The 25,739-nt window shown below is 38.6% G+C and overlaps 1 protein-coding gene and 1 pseudogene across 5 annotated transcripts in view; both read right to left on the bottom strand.

Annotated features, from left to right (window-relative positions):
- EDA (ectodysplasin A) overlaps positions 1 to 25,739 on the bottom strand; it is a 445,999-nt gene that overhangs the window by 374,205 nt on the left and 46,055 nt on the right. The window lies entirely within an intron of this gene.
- On the bottom strand, positions 7,838 to 24,745 carry LOC121025269 (60S ribosomal protein L12-like; annotated as a pseudogene).

Raw genomic sequence — 25,739 nt, 5'->3', positions numbered from 1 at the left:
ATACTACCAAACTGAATCCAGAAACGTATAGAAAGGATTTTACACAATGACCAAGTGGGACTTATCCCAGGAATAAAAGGGTTAACATCAGAAAATCAGTTAACGAAATACACCATATATATAGAATAAAGGAAAAAAACATATGACTATTTAAAAAGCCATAAAAACATATTGACAAAATTCAACACCCTTTTGTGATAAAAACACTCAACCAATTAGGAATGTCAGAGAACTTCCTCAACTGGATAAAGGATACTTGGGAAAGACCTAGAGTTAAGTTAATGTAATACTCAATGATGAACGACAGGAACAAGCCAAGGTTGCCTGCTCTCACCATTTCTACTCACTACTGTGGTAGAGATTCTGTTTATGAAATAAAGCAATTTAAAAAAAAGACATCCAGACTGGAAAAGAAGTAAAACTATCTCAGGGAACCTGGGTGGGTCAGTCAGTTCAGGATTGGACTTCAGCTCAGGTCATGATCTCACAGATTTGTGGGTTTGAGCCCCATGTTGGGCTCTGTGCTGACAGCTCAGAGCCTGGAGCCTGCTTCGGATTGTGGGTCTCCCTCTCTCTCTGTCCCTCCACCTCTCACACTGTCTCTCTCTCTCTCTCAAAAATAAATATACATTTTTTTAAATTTTTTTTTCAACGTTTATTTATTTTTGGGACAGAGAGAGACAGAGCATGAACGAGGGAGGGGCAGAGAGAGAGGGAGACACAGAATCGGAAACAGGCTCCAGGCTCTGAGCCATCAGCCCAGAGCCTGACACGGGGCTCGAACTCCCGGACCACGAGATCGTGACCTGGCTGAAGTCGGACGCCTAACCGACTGCGCCACCCAGGCGCCCCAAAAATAAATATACATTTAAAAAAAAACTATCTCTACCTGCAGATGACATGATGGTAAATAACGAAAATGCCAAGGAATCCACAAAAAACTACTAGAATAAATGAATGTGGCAAGTTTACAAGATGAAAGATGAATATACAAAATTAGTTGTATATCTATACTTGTAATAAACAACTAGGGATGAAATTTAAAAATTATACCATTTACAATACCATCAAAACCAAAATATACACAATAATCCAATTTAAAAATGGGCAAAAGACCTAAATAGATATTCTTACAAAGATGGTATACAAATGGCTAACAGGTACATGAATAGGTATTCAACATCATTAATCATCAGGGAAATGCAAATCAAAACTATAATGAGATGCTACTTCACATCTGCTAGAATGACTATTATCAAAAAGATAACAGGAGAAGGGGGGGTGGCACCTGGGTGGCTCAGTCAGGTAAGCATCCGACTTCAGCTCAGGTCATGATCTCACAGTCAGTGAGTTCGAGCCCTGTGTCGGGCTCTGTGCTGACAATGCAGAGCCTGGAGCCTGCTTCAGATTCTGTCTCCCTCTCTCTCTGCCCCTCCCCTGCTCATGCTCTGTCTCTGTCTCAAAAATAAATAAAAACATTTAAAAAATTAATAAAAAAAGATAATGGTAAGAGCTGGTGAGGACATAGAAAAAAGGAAGCCCTTGTGCACTGTTGTTGGGAATGTAAATTAGTATAGCCACTGTTGCAAACAATACGGAAGTTCCTCAAGGAATTAAAAATAGAATTACCATGTGAGGAAGAACAAATACTTTTATCTATACTACACAAAGAAATCTACACATTCAATGCAATCCCTATCAAAATGCCAACAGCATTTTTAACTTTTAAAAAAAATTAAATTTTTAAAAAATGGAAGAAACAATCCAAAAATCTGTATGGAACCACAAAAGACCCCCAAATAGCCAAATAGCCCTGAATCTTGAAAAAGAAAAGCAAAGTTGCAGGCATCACAATTCTGGACCTCAAATTATATTACAAAGCTGTAGTAATAAAAAACAGTATGGTACTGGCACAAAAACAGACATATAGGTCAATAGAACAAAATTGAAAACCCAGAAGCAAATGCCCAATTACATGGTTAATTAATCTTTGACAAAACAGGAAAGAATATCTAATGGAAAAAAAAGTCTCTTCAACAAATGGTGTTGGGAAACTGAACAGCAACATGCCAAAGAATTAAACTGGTCCACTTTCTTATATCACGTCAAAAATAAATACAAAACGGATTAAAGACCTAAATGTGAGAGCTAAAACCATAAAAATCCTTGAAGAGTAACTTCTTTGACATTGACTGTGGCAACTTTCTTCTAGATATGGCTCCTGAGCAAAAATAAACCATTGGGACTACATCAAAATAAAAACCTTCTGCCCAGTAAAGGAATTAATCAACAAAACTAAAAGGCAAGCTACTGAATGGGAGAAGATATTTACAAATGATATATCTGATAAAGGGCTCATATCTAAATTATATAAAGAACATACACAACTTAATACCCAAAAAGCAAATAATCCAATTAAAAAATGGGCAGAAGACATGAACACAGATTTCTCCAGAGAAGACATCCAAATGGCCAACAGACACATGAAAAGATGCTCATTATCAGTATCATCAGGGAAATGCAAATCGAAACTACAATGAGGTATCACCTCACACCTGTCAGAATGGCTAAAATCAACAACACAAGAAACAACAGGTGTTGGCAAGGATGTGGCGAAAGGGGTATCTTCTTGCATTGTTGGTGGGAATGCAAACTGGTGCAGCCACAGTGAAAAACAGAATGGAGATTCCTCAAAAAGTGAGAAATAGAACTACCCTATGATCCAGGAATTGCACTACTGGTTATTCAACCAAATAATACAAAAATATTAATTCAAAGGAATACATGCACCCTATGTTTATAGGAGCATTACTTACAATAGCCAAGATATAGTAGCAACCAAGTATATACTGATTGATGAATGGATAAAGAAGACATGGTGTGTGTGTGTGTGTGTGTGTGTGTGTGTGTGTGTGTACATACATATGTACACACACATACACACACACAATAGAATGCTAACTCAGTCATAAAAAAGAATAAAATCTTGCCAATTGAAATGACATGGATGGAGCTAGAGAGTATAATGCTAAGTGAAGTAAGTCAGAGAAAGACAATATATGATTCTACTCATATGTGGAACTTAAGAAACAAATGAGCAAAGGGAAAAATAAAAGAGAGGGGCAAACCAAGAAACAGACTTTTCACTATAGAGAACAAACAGATGGTTACCAGAATGGAGGTAGGTGGGGGGAAGGGTGAAATGGGTGATGGGGATTAAGGAGTGCACTTGTGATGAGCACTGGGTGATGTATGGAAGTGTTGAATCACTATATTCTACACCTGAAACTAATATAACACTGTATGTTAACTAGCTGGAATTAAAAGAAAAAGTTAAAAAAAATAGATCATGTGATTCAGCAATCCTGCTCTGAGTATATATTTACAGGAAATAAAATCACCATCGTGAAGAGATGTGCAACCCCCACATTCACAACAGCATTATTTACAAGAGTCAAGACATAAAAACAGCTTAAATGTCCTTCAATGGATGAATGGACAATGAAAATGTGGTGTGTGTGTATAATATTATACAGAACATTCTATACATATAATAGAATGTTGTTATTCAGTCACAAAAAGAAGGAAATCCTGAGAAAATGGATGGACCTGAAGGGCATCATGCTAAATGAAATAAGTCAGACAGAGGAAGATAAATACTGTATGAACTCACTTATATGTGGAATCTAAAAAAAACCCTCAACTCCTAGAGAAAGAGACTTGATTGGTGGTTGCCAGTGCCAGGGGAATTGTGGGGGGCATACAAACATCCAGTTAAAAGATGAATAAGTTTTGGGGACTGAATGTAGGATGGTGACTATAGTTAAAAATACTGTATTGTATACTTGAAAGTTGCCAAGACAGTAAATCTTATAAATTCTCACCACACACACCAAAAAAAAGGTAACTATATAAGGTGACATAGCTGTTAACTAACCTTATTGTGGTATTTTGAAATATATGTATATAAAGTCATCATTTGTACACATTAAATGTACATAATTTTATATGCCAATTATAATAAAGCTACACATAAAATAAAATAAAATAAAATAAAATAAAATAAAATAAAATAAAATAAAATAAAATAAAATAAAATAACTTAGAAATAAATTTGACAGGGGTGTCTGGGTGGTTCAGTTGGTTGAGTGTCCAACTTTGGCTCAGGGCATGATCTCACAATTGGTGGGTTCGAGCCCCACGTCGGGCTCTGGGCTGACAGCTCAGAGTCTGGGGCCTGCTTTGGATTCTGTGTCTCCTTCCTGTTCATGCTCTGTCACTCTCCCTCAAAAATAAATAAACATAAAAAAAAGAAAGAAAAATGAATTTGACAAAAGATGTGCAAAACTTATGCCAAAAACTACAAAATATTGTTGAAAGAAAGTAATGAAGACCTCCGTGTTCACAGAGTAGAAGACCTAATACTGTTAAGATGATAACATTTCCGGGACTCCTGGATGGCTCAGTTGGTTGAGCCTCCAGCCTTTGGCTCAGGTCATGATCTCACCATTCATGAGGTCACACACAAGAGGCTCTCTGCTGCCAGCGTAAGGCCCACTTCAGATCCTCTGTCCCCCTCTTTCTCTGCCCCTCCCCCACTCTCACATACATTCTCTTTCAAAAATAAAATAAAACATTTTTTAAAGAGATGGCAACATTTCCCAACTTGATCTATAGATTCAACATAATCCCTATCAAAATCCCAGTCAGAATCTTTGCAGAAATTGTGAAGCTGATCTTAAAATTCATATGGAAATCCAAGGGGTACAGCAATTTTGACAAATAAAGTTAGAGAACTCACATTTCCTGATTTAAAAACCCAGGGGAACCTGGGATGCTCAGTCAGTTAAGCATGTGACTCTTGATTTTGGATCAGGTCATGATCTCACCGTTTGTTGTAGCCGCACCTCGGGCTCAGAGCTGGCTGAGTGGAGCCTGCTTGGGATTCATTCATTCATTCATTCATTCATTCATTCATTCATTCCTTTTCTCTCTCTCTCTCTCTCTCTCTCTCTCTCTCTCTCTCTCTCTCTCTGCCCCACCTCTGCTTGCAGGAGCTCTCTCTCTCTCTCTCAAAATAGATGGATAAATTAAAATTAAATTGGAGAGCCTGGGTGGCTCAGTCGATTGAGCGTCCAACTTTGGCTCAGGTCATGATCTCACATTCGAGAGTTCGAGTCCCACATCGGGCTCTGTGCTGACAGCTCAGAGCCTGGAGGCTGCTTTGGATTCTATCTCCCTCTCTCTGACCCTCCCCCATTCATGCTCTGTCTCTCTCTGTCTCAAAAATAAGTCATACAGAGAAAGACAGATACCATATGTTTTCACTCTTATGTGGATCCTGAGAAACTTAACAGAAGACCATGGGGGAGGGGAAGGAAAAAAAAAGTTAGAGAGGGAGGGAGCCAAACCATAAGAGACTCTTAAAAACTGAACAGGGGCGCCTGGGTGGCTCAGTCAGCTGAGCGTCTGATTTTAGCTCAGGTCATGATCTCACAGTTCGTGGGTTCAAGCCCCGCATCAGGCTCTCTGCTGACAGCTCAGAGCATGGAGCCTGCTTCGGATTCTGTGTCTCCCTCTCTCTCTACCCCTCCCCCACTCATGCTCTGTCTCTAAAAAATGAATAAACCCTAAAAAAAATTTTTTTTAATTAAAAAAAAAATGAGAATAAACTGAGGGTTGATGGGGGGTGGGAGGGAGGGGGGGGTGGGTGCTGGGCATTGAGGAGGGCACCTGTTGGGATGAGCACTGGGTATTGTATGGAAACCAATTTGACAATAAATTTCATATTAAAAAAATAAAAAATAAAAAAAACTTAAAATTAGATTAAAATAAATTTAATTTAATTTAAAAAACAATAAAAACTTACTACAAAGCTACAAAGTAATCAAGACAGTATGGTACTGGCATAAGGATAGACATATTTAACAATGGAACTGGTCGAAGGATAGACATACAGATTAATGGGGTACAGTTGAGAGTCCAAAACTAAACCCTTACATTTAAAATCAATTGATTTCCACTAACATGCCAAGACCATGCAATTCAATGGGGGAAAATAATAGTCTTTAACAACGGTGCTGGGACAAGTGTACACCTGCATGCAAACGAATGAAATGGGATCCCTTATTCATACCATACAAGAATATTAACGGAAAATGGATAAACAGACCTCAATGTAAGAGCTAAAACTATAAAACCCTTAGGAGAAAACACTGGAGTAAAAATCCTTGTGAACCCATGTTAGGCAATAGTTTCTTAAAAATGACACCAAAAGCACAGCAGCAAAAGAAAAAAATTAATAAATTGGACATTATCAAAATTAAAACCTTTTAAAAATATTTATTTTGAGAGGGAGAGAGCATGAACAGGGGAGGGGTAGAGAAAGAGAGGGAGAGAGAATCCAAAGTAGGCTCTGTGCTGACAGCAGAAGGCCTGAAGCAGGGCTTGATCCCATGAACCAAGATCATGACCTGAGCCAAAATCAAGAGTTGGATGCTTTACCAGCTGAGCCACCCAGGTGCCCCCAAATTAAACTTTTATGCTACAAAGGACACCATTAAGAAAGTGAAATAACTCACAGAATTGGGGTCACAGATATATAAGGGACTCTTATCCAGATTATATAAATAACTTACTACTCAACAATAAAAAGATAGATAGCTTGGGTGGCCTGGGTGGCTCAGTCAGTTGGGCATCAGACTGGCTCAGGTCATGATCTCATGGCTTGTGGGTTCAAGCCCCATATCGGGCTCTGTGCTGACAGCTCAGAACATGGACCTGCTTTGAATTCTGTGTTTCCATCTCTCTTTGCCCCCTACCCTATGCATGCTCTGTCTGTCTCTCTCTCTCTCTCAAAAATAAATATTTAAAAATTTTTAAAAATACTAATAGCTCAATTAAATAGGCAAAGAATATGCACAGACATTTCCCCAAAACAGATATACAATTAGCCAGTAAGCACATAAAAAGATGCTTAACATCATCAGTCTTTAGGGAAATACAAATAAAAATCACAATTGAGGGGCACCTGGGTGGTTCAGTTGGATAAGCATCCGATTTTGGCTCAGGTCATGATCTCATAGCTTGTGAGTTCAAGCAATGTGTCAGGCTCTGTGCTGACAGCTCAGAGCCTGGAGGCTGCTTCAGATTCTGGGTCTCCTTCTCTTTCTGCCCCTCCCTGGTTTGTGCTCTGTCTCTGTCTCAAAAATAAATAAAGATTAAAAAAATTTTCTTTAATCACAATTGAAATGCCACTTCACTGGGATGGATTTAATAAAAAAGACAGATAATAACAAGTATTGGAGAAAATGTGGGAAAAATTGGAACCCTTGTATGTGGGAATGTAAAATGATGCAGTCATTTTGGAAAACAGTCTGGCAGTTCCTCAAAATGTTAAACATAGAGTTAGCATAGGACTCAGAAATTCCATTCCTAGGTATATAAGAGAACTGAAAACAAATGTCCACACAAAAACATGTACACAGTTGTTCATAGCAACATTATTCATAATTGCCCAAAGTGGAAACAACTGAAACATCCATTCACTGATGGATCAATAAACAAAATATAGAATCCATGCAATGGAATATTCTTTCACCACAAAAACAATAAAATACTGATTGCAACATGGATGAACCTTTAAATAGTATGGTAAATGAAAAAGAAAATAATAAAAAAAATTACATGATTTGATTTACATGCAGTGTCCAGAAAAGTCCAAACTATAGAGACAGAAAGTACACTAATGGTTTTTGGAAGCTGGAGGAGAGGAAGATTAGAGGGAAATGGGAGTGATTAGTTATATATACGTTATATCTATATGGGGCTTTTTTGCGACTCTAAAATTGATTTTGGTGATGAATGCACAATTCTGTGAATATATTAAAACTCACTGTACACTTTACATGGGTGTAGTGTATGGTATGTGAATTATATCTTAATAAAATTGTTGCTTAAAATAAAAGCAGTAATGAGTAAAACTGCTTGCACCATGTCATGGATGAAGGTGGGGCACCAAACTATACTACTGGCCATTATATTCTTTACCACAATGCACTTGGGGCAAAATAAATACCATCTCACTTAAGGATGCTCTTTGGTTTGGTTTCGTTGTCAAAGGATCCTTTATTAAAATACTTTCTTTTGCAGTGCTTAACTAGCTGGGCATTCCACTGCACCACTATTGATATCTATGATGTCATGAGGGTGGCGGCCATCAACATTGCAGCCCACAGACTGGGCAGTGGCCAGAATCTCTTTAATGATTCCAGAGAGTTCCCTGGCTAACAATCGGATCGGTGCCGCATCTGTCGGGCAATGTTGACAGTCTCATCGAAAGTGATATTTCCACTGTTCTTAATGTTTTTCTGCTTCTTTCTGTCTGTTGGTGGTTCCTTGAGGGCTTTGATAATGACGGCAGAGGCAGAAGGTACCACTTCAATCTGGGCCTGTCTGTTCTGAGTGGTCAGTTTCACTGTAATCCTCAGACCCTTCCAATCACCGGTTGGCGATGTCATCACCAACCTTTTTTGGAGACAGACCCAGCGGGCTGACTTTCGGGGCCAGGGAAGACTTCGCACCGACTTTGTCACTGGTGCACCTCAGGTATATGACTTTGGTCTCTTTGGGGTAGAACTTACGCAGCATGGTGGAGGCGGTTGGTGTCGGGTGAACCCGGATTCGGGACCACGGAAGACTGTTGCACCGTCGCCTCCTCCGAGCCGAAAGCCAAAAAAAGCTCACTTAAGGATGCTTTTGATGATGGGGCGCCTGCATGGCTCAGTTGGTTGGACCACTAACTTGATTTTAGCTCAGGTCATCCATGATCTCACAGTTTGTGGGCTCCAGCCCCATGTTGGGCTTTGCTATTGACAGCACAGGGAACCTACTTGGAATTCTCTCTCTACTCTCTCTGTCCCTCCCCCCATTCGCACTCACGTTTTCTCTCTCTCTTTCAAAATATCAATAAGTGAAATAAACATTAAAAAATTTAAAAAAAAGAATTCTCTTGATGAAGCAGAAGACATTATAGTTTTTGTTCATTAAAATGTTTATGTTAACGCATTGGGTTTATTATTATTTTTATTTACTTATAGGAGAACACGAGTGCATTTGCACGTGTGTGGGGGCAGAGGTGCAGCAGAGGGAGAGAATCTTGAGCAGACTCCAAGCCCAGCGCGGAGCCCCATGCGGGATTCAATCTCCTCAATCTCACTACAGTGAGATCATGACCTGAGCTGAAATCAAGAGTCAGTCGTTTAACCCACGGAGCCATCCAGATGCCCCTATTATTGTTATTTTTAAATAAATGAAAAAAATTTTAAAGGCTATAGAAATTATAAAAACCTGTAATGCTACATAACATACTGCATCCTTCTGAAGTGACTACAGTTTGCTTGTGTAGTTTGTAGAAGTTAAAAACTCTTATCCTGCATTGACAACAGTCAAAAATCCTCTTCTGCTTTTCTCAAGAGGGTAAAATATACACAAAAATATTTGGGTGGCAGTGTTAGGAACGTAATTTATCTTATTCTTAAAAATAAAGTTCTTTCTAAAATATGCTGCTTAAGGTCTTAATTTTCAAAATCTGTTTCACTGTATCTTGAATTGTATAATATGTTGCAAGATGGCCTAAAATGCTAGTTCTAGATGTCACAGTTAATCCAAGTTTTTAAATTATTCTTCCAAATTATCTAGGTCATAAATCTATTCATTCAAATATTTATTGTACTCATTTTTATATCACAAAGGCCCAGATATTACCAGCTAATAAAATACAATATTTGAATAAATGTTCCCATGAAATCATTTGCTGTAATCTTGCTACAACACAAAAGATATTTGCTAACTGGCTCCAAGGGAGAGTAAAAAATTAGTTGAATAATTTATTTCAAATATAAGAGCTGTTCAGTATTAAAGTACTTTTAAAATTAAATTTTAGTTTACTCCATTATTCAGAAACACATTAGTTGTAAATGGTTCCATTTCAGGAAATTTTCTTGGCTCTTTCTCTCCCTGGGTAGTCACTGAAAAGACTTTTAGGAAAATGAAAGTTTTCAGAAAAAAAGTTTAAAAAGTAATGAATATTGCCACACAGTCGCTTCTGTGTTCCAGTACCCATATATAAACTAAATAAAAACAAAACCAAGAGGTTTAAAATTGAAAACTTTCCAAATTAAAGACTTCTTTCCATTTTCATTTCCCAAGCTTGAGTTCCAAGTTCTTATCCAATCTCCTTCAAGTTTTGGCTCTCTCAACATTCTGTTGGGTACAGCATCTAATAAAATTCCAGGCCACAGTCACTGAATAAATGAGCAAAGCTAAACAAATGGCATTCCTTATCAAATAAACACTAACATGATTGAGCATACAGCATTTCAGTCAACATCTGCTCTATAATCATATTTCCTATGTTATAAATGTAGATGAACAATTCATTTTTATGGATTTACTGCCTCATGCTGCCTCTCAACTATTTTTCAATTTTAGTTAGAGGAACCTCAACAAGAAAGTATATACTAAATGCAGGGAAACCTTGATTATCTATAACCTGTCAGGCATGAATTATCCAAGTTGTCCACCTCGTTAAAGTCTTATGACCTTATAAATAAACCATTTTTAATTTAATTTGATGGGTAGGAATCTAAACACAATACTCACTGCTTATTTTCATAAATAGAATATGTGGATGATCAGAAATTAATCATTTTTTAATGAATTTGGGTCATTATTATGAACATCAATTACCATATTATGTTATAACACACCAATGCCCTCAAGGCCTATTTAAGCAATATAGAGCTATTAGTCCCACACTGCTGTGAGTCCTTGGCATGTTTTTTGGTTTTGCTGTCTCCTTCCTTACAGTCAGCTGTCCCTCCCACCTATCTTCTATGAGCCTTTCTAACATTTCTAAATTGCCTCTCCATAGCTGTTGGCTGGAAAATCTGATAATCATGATTTAAGCAAAATGATGAGTAAATAAATTATGAGTGAGGATTTGAGGAGCTTACCCTATAAAGTGCATGAGCTTAAGTGCATGGATTTTGTGACACATACTTTATCTGCACAAAGCCTTTTTTCTTCATCCTAGTTCTTTGGTGAAGTCACTGGACCACTGAATTCCAGCTGTATGATACCATATTTGATAAAACCTCCCTTTTACCATTGGAACAATTTACGATCTGGCACAAAGTCCTTAGGCAGTTAAAACAAGGTTTGATTAAGATAAATCTACTCCTTCTGCAACTGAAGATAAAAAAAAAAAGTATAGTCTTTCTAAACCTGAACACTTAGGATACCTAAGAGATAAATTGCATTGTGATTTAATGCTTTGGAAGCATGATTAAGAAATCTGAAATTTCATATAAAACTAAGGATATAAATGAGAGAACAAATTCAATTCAATCAGCAAATGTTTATTCAGCATCTAGCATATTCATGGCATTATAGTAGACACTACAGGGGATATAAAATGAGTAATACACAGTCCATGCTTTAAGAACTTAATATCTAGTAGGCAAGATTAGATACAAATGACTAAGATAAAAGGCAAAGAAAGGTAAGGGATGTAAGAAATACATAAACAAGATATAATGGGAGTTCAAAGAAAGAAAGAGATTTAGTTTTGGGAGAAGGATCAGAAAGTAACAAAGAGTTCCATGGAATAAATGGCATTCATGATGAGCCTTACAGGTTGGATGGGTTTTTAAGAGAACAGGAGGAAGAGGCAACAGTAGTCGGCATCTCAAGCTGAGGAAAATGCAGTCATTCATTCCACAAATATTTACTGAGCGTTTCTTATGTGTCACTACTGTAGTTACTGGGGATAGATACAACAGTGGACACAACAAAAATTCCCGCCTTTATGGAGCTGATATTAAGGTGGTGAGGGTGATGAGATCGTGGGAGAGGAGAATGAGAATAACCAAAAATAGTAACTAATAACAGCAGTAACAGTTAACACATTAGAGCACTTGTAGTAGGCACTGTTTAAGTGCTTTACATATAAAATCTTTTCATCCTTGGGGCACCTGGGTAACTCTGTCGGTTGAGCTTCTGACTTCATCTCAGGTCATGATTTCATGGTTTGTGCGTTTGAGTCCCGCATCAGGCTCTGTGCTGACAGCTCAGAGCCTGGAGCCTGCTTAGTTAAGATTCTGTGTCTCCCTCTCTCTCTGCACCCCGCCCCCCCTCCCCGCTCCTGCTCTATCAAAAATGAGTGAAAGTTAAAAAAAAATTAAAATCTTTTTCATCCTCAAAACATCTCTATGACGTAGATTACTATTACCCCCCCCCCCATTTTCAGATAGAAAACTAAGACACAGAGGTGAAATAAACTGCCCAAAAGCACACAATGAGAAATAGAATCACAATTCAAACCTGGGGTGTCCATGCTGTAGACTGTGATCTTACCCATTATCATATACCATATAAACATGATCTATAACATGTTAAGCACTATATTCAAGGAGCAGTAAGCCAATTTACTTGGAATATATAAGGGAATAGTAAAGGACAGAGCTGATGAAATAGGTCATGCTTATACTATGGAAGGTCTTGAATATAAGACAGAAGAGTCTGTCTGCTGAATTAAATGCAATTGGAAGTCACTGAAGATGATCATATGATTAATGCCTCACTTTATAGAGGACGAACTGGAGTGAGGAGAAAGGCTAGGAGAGGAGATCAGATTTACCACTGAATACTTTAAGATTATTGACATAGCCCTGGTGAAAAGTAATCAAGGAAAATAACATGACATAATAATTTATGACATAACAATTTATGGGAGTTCCCAGAAACTAGAGATAAAATGTGCACACACACACACTATTGAAAACCACATTCTCTTCCAGTTCAGGCCAAAACCTTGGAGGCATTTTTGACTCCTCTTTTTCCTCTCATATCCCATATCCAATCAAAAGCAAATCCAGAATCCAACAATTTTTCACCACTTTCACTACCACCACCCTCATCCAAGCCATCATCAACTCTCACCTGGTTTAATGCAGTATCTCTTTACTTAGTCCCTGTTTCTACCCTTGCCCTACTACAGTCTAGTCTCAAGCCAATAGCCAGAGCTTTCCTAATAAAAAAGTCAAATCAGGTTGCTCCTTTTCTCAAAACTATCCAATGGCTACCCATTTCACTCATGGTAAAAAGCCAAAGTCTTGGGGCACCTGGGTGGCTCAGCTGGTTAAGCATCTGACTTCGGCTCATGTCATGATCTCATAGTTTGTGAGTTTGAGCCCTACATTGGGCTCTGTGCTGACAGTTCAGAGCCTGAAGCCTGCTTCAGATTCTGTGTCTCATTCTCTCTCTGCTCCTTGCCCGCTTGTGCTCTGTCTCTCAAAAATAAACAAAAATGTAAAAAACAAACAAACAAACAAACAAAAACCCCAAGTCCTTACAATGGCCTACAAAGCCCTACATGGTCTGGCCTCTCCATTTACCTCTTTGACCATACCTCCTACTACTCTTTGTTTTATTCACTCAGCTTCATCACACTGCCACTTTGCTATTTCTGGAACACATGTTCTCTTCCATCTCAAGGCCTTCCACTTGCTGGGCCTTCTGCCTGGAATGCTCCACTTTTGCCCTCCCATATCTGTCTGGCCTTTTCCTGACCTCCTTCAAATCTCTGCTTAAATGTCAATTAGCTCTCTTGGAGTATACCATTTCAAATTGTGCACATATACACATTCTGTCCCAATCTTCCCTATCCAACTTCCCTAATTTTTCCCTATAAAACTTTCATTATGTGACATTCTATTTTACTTATCTGCTTGTGTGTCTTCCTCCATTAGAATATCAGCTAAAAGATGGCCAAGATTTTTGTCTGGTGTGTTCGCTGCCATATCCTTAGTGCTTTGAATGGTGCCTGGCATGTGACAGTTCTCAATAAGTATTAAATAAATGAATGAATGAACAAATGAATAAATTAATGAATTCAGGAAAAACTAAGTGAAAGAAATATGGACACTGCAAAATTAGAATTTATATAACAGGGCAAGGCAACTGATGTGATAGATTGAGCAAGGAAGGAAAAATGATCAAAATGTCTCCATGGTGTCCAGACTCCAGGGATAGCAGTAGCATTATCAGAGATAAAATACAGGAAACTGATTGGAGAGGGAAAATTAATTCATTGTTAGACATGATGACATATGATATGGGAGCATTAATGAGAGATCAAGCAATGCAAGTCTAGAGCTTAAGAAAGAGGTCAAAACTAAAGATATAGAGATAATAGTGTTGAAGCAGATAGAATTGAACTTTGGGAAAGGCTACATTTAGGAAGTTCAATGAAAAAAAAAATCAGGGAAGTAGAAAGAGAGCCAAAACAATGTCATATCATCAAGACAAGAGAGAAGAGACTTTCAAGAAAGTGATAGTAAATCAGTATTAAATATTGCAAGAAAAGTCAAGAGGGTTGATTTGGTAATTAGGAAGCCATTCGTGATCTTTGAGAAGAGGTGTTTCATTGAAGTGGCAAGGGTAGAAGCCAAATTCTAAGGCATTTAAAAATGAAAGGTACAATTCTTTTAGTAGGCTTAATAGAGTAAAAATGTTCATAGTCTTTTGCCTAATAACCCCACTCTTTGGAATTTATCTCAAAAAATGGTTCAACAAAAGAATGACAGCAAACAAATACATGAGCACAGGAAGACATACATTTCATTGTTGCCAGTCATAATAAAAAATTATAAACTATTAGAAATATCCAACTATAGGAAAATAGTCTAGTAATTGATGATATGCTAAAATAATAAAATACTTGTTAAATATAAAGAATATGAAGAAACAAGAAATGTTTGATATGTTAGGTAGAAAAATCAAAATGTAAATTTAAAACATATACCATTTATTTATTTGACATTCAATTATGGAGCACTCCCTAATATTACAGGCACATACTACATTATACAGTGGCAGATAAAACAGGCCTTTTATCCTCATAAGACTTAATAGTCTGATCAAAACTGTGAAAAAATATATACATACATGCAAACAGAGAAAAGTATACCCTCAAATGACAAAAGTTGTATGTTACGAAGGTAGGATTACTCTCCAATATATTTCCCAACAATATTTTTTCAAGAAAAACATATTTCAAGAAAAATAGCGATCTCCAACAAATAAAGAGGAAAGTAAATATTTATAGCAATGAAAGGAAGAAGAGAGTTGAGAGGGTGGCTTTAGGAGAAGCAGGTTTTGAGGAAATGTTTTTTTAGAAAAGGAAACTTGAGCATGTGCCAAGACAAAGGAGATAGGAGAGAAGCAGAGATTGAAAACCCACACATCTTTCTTACTGCTGTCGCTAATTTAACATATCCATTCCGAGAGCTCTTCAAATTCCTTGGAGAATAGAGGTTGAATAGCCTAGAATACCCATCCTAGACCCGACATTTAAATGTGTCTCTTCTGTGCTCCCTTCGGCAGCACATATACTAAATGTGTCTCTTCTGTTGAGAACTGAGAGCAAACTGAGGGTTGATGGGGGGTGGGAGGGAGGAGAGGGTGGGTGATGGGTATTGAGGAGGGCACCTTTTGGGATGAGCACTGGGGGTTGTATGGAAACCAATTTGACAATAAATTTCATATATAAATAAAAAATAAATAAAAAAATAAAAAAATAAAAAAATAAATAAATGTGTCTCTTGTGAACGCTAATAAAGATCCCATACTCCACCAAAAAAAAAAGCTTGATTCAATAATAAATTTCGTAGTAAAACTACTAAACATAGAAAAAATAGCTACTGAACATTATTAGCTCCCACGAATTGCCTCAGAGTATAGAATGTATTCAACCTTACTTCACAAACTGACTCTAAATGATTTTTTTAATAGATTAAAAATTTGCTGGGTGTCAGGTGTATTTTTATTACCATTTAAAAGGAAGATAACTTGGGGCGCCTGGGTGGCGCAGTCGGTTGAGCGTCCGACTTCAGCCAGGTCACGATCTCGCGGTCCGTGAGTTCGAGCCCCGCGTCGGGCTCTGGGCTGATGGCTCAGAGCCTGGAGCCTGTTTCCGATTCTGTGTCTCCCTCTCTCTCTGCCCCTCCCCCGTTCATGCTCTGTCTCTCTCTGTCCCAAAAATAAATAAACGTTTGAAAAAAAAAATTTTTTTTAAAAATAAAAGGAAGATAACTTAAGGAAAGTGTGGTATAGCACATCTAATGCACCGAGACTTCTCAGTTCCTTAACCTCTTCATCTCCAATGACTTTCTCTTCCATTCCATGTCAGCCACCCACACCCCACACCCACCTTGGAAATTATCATCACCCTTTACCACTCCAAAATCACTAATTCAAACATGACACTCTCTGACCACAACCTTCAAGGTTGCACCCCAATGTTTATAGCAGCACTATCAACAATAGCCAAAGTATGGAAAGAGCCCAAATGTCCATCGATGGATGAATGGATAAAGAAGATGTGGTGTATATATATACATACACACACACAATGGAGTATTATTCGGCAATCAAAAAGAATGAAATCTTGCCATTTGCAACTACGTGGATGGAACTGGAGGGTATTATGCTAAGTGAGATTAGTCAGAGAAAGACAAAAATCATATGACTTCACTCATGTGAGGACTTTAAGAGACAAAACAGATGAACGTAAGGGAAGGGAAACAAAAATAATATAAAAACAGGGAAGGGGACAAAACAGAAGAGACTCATAAATATGGAGAACAAACTGAGGGTTGCTGGAGGGGTTGTGGGTGGGGGGATGGGCTAAATGGGTAAGGGGCATTAAGGAATCTACTCCTGAAGTCATTGTGGCACTATATGCTAACTAATTTGGATGTAAATTTTTTAAAAATAAAAAAATTTAAAAAAAGACTAGTCATTAAGGGCATCTGGGTGGCTCAGTCGTTGAGGGTCCAACTTCAGCTCAGGTCATGATCTCGCGGTTCGTGAGTTGAAACCCTGCATTGGGCTCTCTGCTGTCATCGCGGAGTCTGCTTCAGACTCTGCTTCAGATCCTCTGTCCCCCTTTCTCTGCCCCTGTCCCACTCGTGCTCTCGCTCAAAAATAAATAAAACACTTAAAAAAAAGGCAAGTGATTAATGAATGACCTAGCAATTCTTATTGCTTCCCAATCAACCATGAAGAACTCTGATGGCTGTCAAAAAACTGTCACCTCCTAAAATACAATTTAAGAGCATGTGTTTCTTGCAAGCCCTGAGACTATTCAAAGCTACAGATTGGGGCGGGTGAGTAGAGAAATGTGGAGTTAGTCCCAACTTATTAAAATGTTTTTCAGATTTCAAGTCTTTACTTTTAAAATGTTTTTCAATGGAGGGTCGCCTGGGTGGCTCAATCGGTTAAGCATCTGACTTCGGCTCAGGTCATGATCTTGTGGTCTGTGGGTTTGAACCCCACATCGGGCTCTGTGCTGACAGCTCAGCCTGGAGCCTGCTTCAGATTCTGTGTCTCCCTCTGTCTGTCTCTCCCTCAAAAATAAATAAATATTTTAAAAATTTTTCTGTTTTTCAATGGAAGAAACACCTTGGAAACATTATTAAATATATTACCTGTACAAATTTTGTGGTCAATAGAATGATCCTGAATGTATCAGCCCTTAAGAAAAAAGGGTGGAAAGAAGAAAATTGGTGCTGACATATCCATGCCTAGGGTTCTTACCTCAGCCATGCATTAGAAATCACCTAGGGAATTTTTAAAAACACATATTCCTTTTCCCACTCCACCCCCAGGCCTATTCATACTCTTGGGGTTCAGGCCCAGGAATCTGCATCTTTAAAACTCCTCAGATTTTTCTGATGTACTATCAGGTTTGAAAACCAAAGTTAAATCATTTAGACTGTTCACTACTCACAACCCCACAAAAATTTCTCTATGACAGGATACCAAAAGAAATTATTGATTTGTTGCTAAAAATAGATTTCTTGAGGCTAACAGTAAAGTAAATACAATTTACTATACAGTAGGGGCACCAGGGTGGCTCAGTCAGTTGAGTGTCTGAGTTCAGCTCAGGTCATGATCTCACGGCTTGTGAGTTTGAGTGCCACATTGGGCTCTGTGCTGAGAGCTGGGAGCCTGGAGCCTGTTTAGGATTCTGTGTCTCCCTCTCTCTCTGTGCCCCTCTTCTGCTCACACTCTCTCTCTGTCTCTCTCCTTCAAATAAATAAATAAACATTAAAAAAAAATTTTAGTTTACTATACAATAGAACTGTATCTTAAGAGCTTTATGCACACTTTATAATGTAGCAGTGTCCTTTGCATGGTTGAATATGCTACATTACGTCCATTTTATAGTGTTAAGGAACCAGGCTGGATCGCTGGCGGAAAAACCAAGTGGCACTCAGCGATCTTGTTGGATCAGAGTTTTATTTTGCCCCAGCAGCCTCAGAGGAGATCCTTCTCCAGAGATCTGAGCCCCAAACACAAGCACGTGGGACAATTTACCGTCAGCTACTTCCGCATTCTGTATTAGTAGTGATTTGGCGTGCATGGCAAGCAGGGCAGGAAGAAGAACCCGGAAGGAGTCTCTGAACTAGGAACTAGAGTTTATGTTAATCCCTTAGGCCATCTTATGGTGCATAACTTTACTTATTTTCCCAACAGTAAGACTTGGAGCATAATTTTTAAATTCGTTAAATGATTAGAAATTTATAGTTCCTATATGTTTGCTGTTATGCCACACTGTCAGTTAATATCTATGATTTATTTGATGCTGAGTCTTTGGTCAGGAACACAACCCCCCAATTATAATATTGTTCCTGTGGGAAAATATGATCCATTTCATGACACCATTTGCAGGAACACCACAGTGGTGTAGCTCACTTTTCACAAAAGGTATGTTCCTGAAAAGTAGTACAAACTGAATTTCTTTTTTTGTTTGTTTATTTTATTTGGGAGAGAGAGTGCACAAGGAGGGGCAAAGAGACAGGGAGGAGGACAGAGAAATTCCCAAGCAGGCTCCGCTATGTCAGCACAGAGCCCAAGAGGGGCTCGATCTCCACCCCCCTCCCCCGCCCACCACCACCACCACCACCACCACCACCACCACCACCACCACCACCACCTGCGATGACGAAACACAATGAGATCTTAAGAGTCAGGTGCTTAACCCACTGAGCCACCCAGACATCCTGGTACAAACTGAATTTCTATCAGTCAAGTCATTTAAATTCTACCATGGACTCGCTTAACCTAAAAGGAATCCTTTAGTAAACAAAGGAATACGTTGAGAAAAATAAAGCTCATTCTAATTTTATTTGCTCTGAAAATTTCGATTTAATACATGGAATATATATTAAAACAGGGCACAATAATATTTAAGCAGAAGTTAGTCTAGGTTACAGTGCAAATGGTATTTTTCTTGAATATCAACCTGTAGATCATATACTTTAGAGCCCAAAAAAGTAATCACTGAATCTCCAGTGCAAGGTGGTTATCTTTCTTAGTGCTGTGCATTAATCTGGCAAAGAATGTGGATGGCAAGTCTGTTTCTTTGTACTGTAAGATTTAAAAGGACCAGAGTACAGACAAATGCTCACAAAATATTCCTGTGAGTGAGTGGAAAAGGCAGGTATGAGGATCCTCCTTTTTCAAAAAGAATCAAGCACGGGTTGATTTGTGCAGCTCGAATGGTGAGGACTTCAAAAATGCAGCTAGGTAAACTAAATACTAGAACCAACAGAATAACCAAGAGTCATTGTCTCTAAAGAATGCTGCTCCAATTAACCATTTCCTAGGGCACAAGAGGAAGAGATTAAGTCAGAAAAGGGTGCAAAAGTACTTTGTAAGCTTTTAAGTACTATGCAAATAGAGGAAGCAAAGTTCTCATTTGATAGTGGGGGGGTGGGGGTGAGGGTAGAGGTGTTGGGGATTTGAGAAAGTATGAAAAAAATCTAGAAACCATAGGTAGGAAATGGGAGGGCAGCACTAGGGGTCTAACTTGAGTTCTGTGGTCATGAATTGAAAGTAAGAGCAGGCAGTGTGGTCATGTTTTGTTTTGTTTTTTTCTCCAGCTTCTTTCAATGCATAGGTACAAGAACCAAGCAGGCAGAAAATTACCATAATTGTAGTTTTGTCAAGTAAATAAGTAAGAGGAGCGGGGCCTGGGTGGCTTAGTCAGTTAGGCTGGGGTCATGATCTCAAGGTTCCTGGGTTCAAGCCCCATGCTGGGCTCTGCGATGTCAGTGCAAAGCCTGCTTGGGATTCTCTCTTGCTCTCTCTCTCTGCCCCTCCCCTGCTCACACTCTCTCTTGCTCTCTCTCTCTCAAAAATAAATATGTTAATTAAAAACTTAAAAAAAAATAACTGATAAGAGGGGCACCTGGGTGGCTCAGTCAGTTGAGAGTCCTACTTCAACTCAGGTCATGATCTTGCGGTTCAGGAGTTTCAGCCCCTTGTCAGGCTCTGTGCTGACAGCATGGAGCCTGCTTTGAATTCTGTGACTCCCTCTCTCTCTGCCCCTCCCCCACTCATGCTCTGTCGCACACGTTCTCTCTCTCTCTCTCTCTCTCTCTCTCTCTCTCAAAAATAAATAAGCATTAAAAAATAATAATAGGGGCACCTGGGTGGCTCAGTTGGTTTGTTGGAGAAGTGGATAAAGTACACCAAAGGTGGCTGATTGGACTAAAACAAACTCTGGCCTCTAGCTTAGAGACCCCTCCTCCGGTCTCTTCTTCCTTCGTTTGCTGTGCCCGCGAAAACCCCCACAGATTTAGAGGCTGTCGGCTATAAATTACCCTCCCCACTTGCATTCTGGGCTCAGACATTTGGAGAAACAGTCTCCTCTGAGCTCGCCAGTGTAAAATAAATCTCCAATCCACCAAGATCTCCGTGTGCCGCTTGGTTTTTCCGCCAGCGTTCCAGCCTGGTTCCGGAATAGGTTAAGCGTCTGACTTCAGCCAGGTCATGATCTCATGGCTCGAGCCTGCATCGGGCTCTGTGCTGACAGCTCAGAGCCTGGAGCCTGCTTCAGATTCTGTACCTCCATCTCTCTCTGCCCCTCCCCAACTCACACTCCGTCTCTCTCAAATAATGAATAAACATTAAAACTAATAAGAAGAAACAAACAAAAAAAAATAAGTGAAAAGAGGCAAGGGGGGTTAAGTGTATATGTATGCTAGGGGCCTGAATTAGAGTGGTGGTGGTAGAAATAGAAGGGGATAAGACTGAGATTCACTGAAGATCAGATTGGTAGGATTTAGCTAAGATGCATGAGAGGCTCAAAAAATGCCCCGGCATACGTTTTAACCAGGCAACAGCATGTAAACACTAGCTGCTCACAAAGTCCTGCACAGGTGGGATTTTAGAGGTCAGCTGTAGTCCTAGATTTCCTCAAGTAGTGCTGAGCCACTGGAGATGTGCAGATAAGGCATATACCTGGCAAATAGTGGGCTAGGGAAATTAGGACAGGAAGGCAAAGGTAATTTTGCCTGAATTGGCAATAAATTTGATGGTGGGCAAAGTCAGTGGACAATGGAGTTGATTATCACCTAAGTAATAGTGAGGTGGAGAGGGAGATGGACTCCTAGGACAGGATCAATGAAGACTGGACAAATGGGATAGGGGAGCAACATAATTTAAATCGCAAAGTGCAATAATATGTATTCTAATGATGTAAATAATGGTGGAGAACCTTCTTAAGATGGAAAGAATTCAGACACATTGGGAAAATATGTGGTCAAAAATCCTTCAAATTTACCTAGAGGTGATCACTAAAGGTAGATATTATCATGCTAATAAGGAAATGATACAGAATAGAAGAAAGACAAAATTGAGAGTCTGAAGACCTGGCTTCTAGTCCAAGTTGAGTAATGTGATCTTCACTTTCATTATCTGTAAAAGAAAGTAATGATACCTCTCCTACATAATCATAAGGTCTGTGCATAGAATGTAAGGTCTGTACACTAGGCAGGGACCTTCACTGTCCTGTTTCCTAGTGTATCTCTGGCACTCAGCCCGGCATATAATAGCAGGAGCTTATGGATATTTAGGTGAATGAGTATAGGAAAGTGCTTTTATATCTGAGAATATTACACAAATATCAAGTATGGACTTTTCTTCTTAATAATAATTCATGTAAATGATAGCTGATTCTATGTTTATAGTAACATAAAATTTTCTAACATTTTTATATATTTCTTTAAGTACTATCTCTTATTTCTTTCTTATAAGATAGTAATGGATTGGCAGTAGTTTAACAAAACAGAGTTTAAGTGGGCCATCTTCATGGAAGCCAGAGGCAAAAGGTCAAAGACAGGAATGATGAACTTTTTGAATAGTGAAGCTACTTTCTATTGGTAATACTTAAGTTGGAAGCCTGCTAAAAAAGTCAAGAAAAAGGATTGTGTAGTCACATATGAAATATGTTGAGAAGTTTAAAACTTCATTTTTTTAGTTGCACCAAAAACATGTCCATGTTGTCTCTAATGATCCCTTTACCTCTTCTACTTGCCCCTCACCCCCAGTAAATACCATGGATTATAATTTCTGTCTTCTCTGGTTCATTAATACTTTATATTTATTGTTATATATCTTATTTTTGTATTTAATTTTAATAATTTTTATCTTTAATATGCTTTCATTTTTATATTTTACTGTATATATTAAGCCTTCAAATTCTTTTTTTAAGTTTGTTTATTTACTTTGAGAGAGAGAGAGAGCGAGCGAGTGAGCAAGCACAAGCAGGGTAGGGACAGAGAAAGGGAGAGAGAATCCCAACACAGAACTGGATGTGGGGCTTGAACTCATGAACCGGGAGATCATGACCTGAGCCAAAACCAAGAGTCTGACACTTAACCCACTGAAGCCACCCAGGCACCCCAAGCCTTCCAATTCTTTGATGAATTAATAAATGTACGGACTTCATTAAGATTACAATATATTAAGCCTGCCAGTTTCTCGCCTCCTCCTGTCTTTCCCCTCCTTATCTAGCATATTCAATGATCTACCATTATTATCACTTCCTCAATGTCCTTGCCTCTCTCACCCTGTCAGTAAACTACTCTGGCAAATCCTTGATCCTGGATAAATCCAACCATTTACCTGCTCTAAATTTGCATCTGAGCACTGAATATTCCTAGAGAAAATCCCACAATCTTGCTCAGAGGTCGCACTTAAATTCATGATCACAGACATCAGACAAGTACTAAATGCCTGTTTGAAATCCACTGCTTTTCTATATTAACTTCATGTTCCAGGATAATTATTTTATATATATTTTTTTCTGTCCTCAAACCTCTCCCTCCACTCTTCTCTGCCCTCTACCCTTATGATCTTGCCCAAACTTCATTGTAAAGAGTACCATTGGAAGTGGGCACTCCCTTTTCCCACCCCCAATTCTGTCAGCTGATCTCTATCTGAACACATTTTTTTCTTTCTTTTCTCCGTTTCTAGTGGATGAACTTCTCCCTCTCAAAGGTCAAACCTTCCCCTTGTACCATGTATCCCATTTCTCTCCCTGCACTGATGTGGGGAACAAAGACAAAAAAGGAAAGGTAGATAAGATGAAATTTCCTTATTACCTGCAGCTTACTGACAAATACTTGAGGCTGGCAGAGTAAAACATTCCTCCAGGAACTCCCCCAACTGTTATATTGTTCATGTTTTGCTAGAGAGAAAAACAACTTCAGCTTTAAAATAGCTAGGCCTCCAGGATCCTGTGAGTCTTCTTTACCAAACTAAAGTCCTTTTGGAAACTTCCCTCTTGTCTTTACCTCCCCGCAGCTGTATTTAATCAATTGTTCCTCACAATCCCAGGGCAGCTCTTTCTGCCCACTGGTCTGGTCCCCATGCTTTAATAAAAGCACCTTTTTGCACCAAAGACATCTCAAGAATTCTTTCCTGACTGTTGGCTCAGAACCCCAACATTTCCACATCATGCACCACCTCTTTGGCTTTCGTGCATCATCAATCTCTCCTTCTCTATAGATTATCCTTAGGCATTTACATAAAAAAAATCCAAACTCCTTGTCCCCACCAATCTCTCACTGGCACTAGGCTGTAATCACACTGGCATCCTCTTGTACATGGAACATGCCAAAGTCTTTCCTGTTTTAGGACTTTGCACTTAGAATAGAATCCAAATTCTGCTGCTAACTCTGTCTAGGAATATAGATCCTCTTGCCTTTACCACCCTCATCTGGCATAACTTTCTACCTAACTCACTTTTTCCCAGTCCCACTGCTCATTTTTCAGTTCCTTCAACATTCCAAGACCTTCCTTGTTTCACAACCTCCACACAAGTTTTCTCACTATGCAATGTGGGACCCCCCCAATCCTCTTCTGATTCTATGTCGCAGTATCAATGCTACCTCCTTAGCAAGTCCTCCCCTGTTATTCTCTCACAGCTCTTTGTAAACATATATCTACATATATATTGGCTGTCTTTCATTAGCCTATAACTTACATCAGGGAAGGGACACTATCTGTTTTGTTCGCTTCCATATTTATCTAATACATAATGCCTCATATAAACTAGGAAAAATAATATCTTTGGAAGGAATATATGAATAAATCCATCATTTCTTTTTGATTTTCCAATATCCTAGGAGATAAGCAACGTGTTCTTATCCCGTGTTATAATAGGTAGAGAGTCACACAGTAAGTAATAGAACTAAAGTCATCTAACTCCAAATTCAATGCGTTTGTTTTATACTACTTGAACAGGGAATGCCCTTTGTTGTATGAACACAAAAACTATAATAAACTCATTGAGTTACATTTCCTATAAAGATGTGGTAACCTCAACTCCAGTTCTTAGCTTTGAAGGATTTTGCTGAAATAAGTACTACCTCTTTCCTCACCCTCAAAAAAAAAAGACTCTACTTCACATACTAAAAGGAGACAAAGGAAATATGTTTGGGTATGCACTTTGCTTATTTCATAGCATGTAATATGATTCTACTGGGAAGTTTGCTATAAGTTAATAAAAGTAAAGAAATAATAGCCCTCCCTTTTTTTTAATGTTTTATTTATTTTTGAGAGAGACAGAGTACGAGTGGGGGAGGGGCAGAGGAAGAGAGAGACTCCGAAGCAGGCTCCAGGCTCTGAGCTGTCAGCACAGAGCCCAGCGCAGGGCTTGAATTCATGAACTGTGAGATCATGACCTGAGCGAAAGTTGAACGCTCAACTGACTGAGCCACCCAGGTGCCCTGTAAACAAGTATTTTTAATAGAAATATGTCCCAAATATTATATGAGACATAATTCTACTTAAAAAGTATTCAAATTTAACTGAGCACTCAGTATTTTATCTTCAATTCTACTTAAATGTGTCATCTCCCTCCTGCACCAAGGCCTTCACCCATGTACTCATGTGAGGAAAGAGCATATCATCTCCCTGAGATGCTCTTCCCTCACCCTCCTGTTGACAGGGCTGTTGCAAGGAATACATAAAGCAAGCTTTATAGTGTATATCATAGTACTTAGTACAAAGAAAAGTTTGTACGCGTGGAAGCATCAATGTCATTCTCAATGCTCTTGAGTTCTTTATAAGAAATCTAATAAACAGTAAAATATACATATAACATATAGTATACTTCCCTTACCAAGTACTTTTATGTATGTAATTTCAATTTGGTCTTCACAATAATACTGTGACATAAGCATTAGTAGTATGATTTTATTCATTTACAAATGAAAGAATAACTAAAGAAGTTCTAAGTAAAAGCAGTAATGAAACCCAGGCTTTCCAGCCTCAAAAGCTAAAATTTTGTGGCTATATGGTATTATTTCCTTACTCAT

This window comes from Herpailurus yagouaroundi, unplaced genomic scaffold, assembly GCF_014898765.1.
Source record: "Herpailurus yagouaroundi ecotype Mexico unplaced genomic scaffold, PumYag 67569, whole genome shotgun sequence".
Taxonomy (NCBI): domain Eukaryota; kingdom Metazoa; phylum Chordata; class Mammalia; order Carnivora; family Felidae; genus Herpailurus; species Herpailurus yagouaroundi.
Note: the sequence above shows the minus strand (reverse complement) of the source record. Positions and strands in the feature narration are given on the sequence as shown.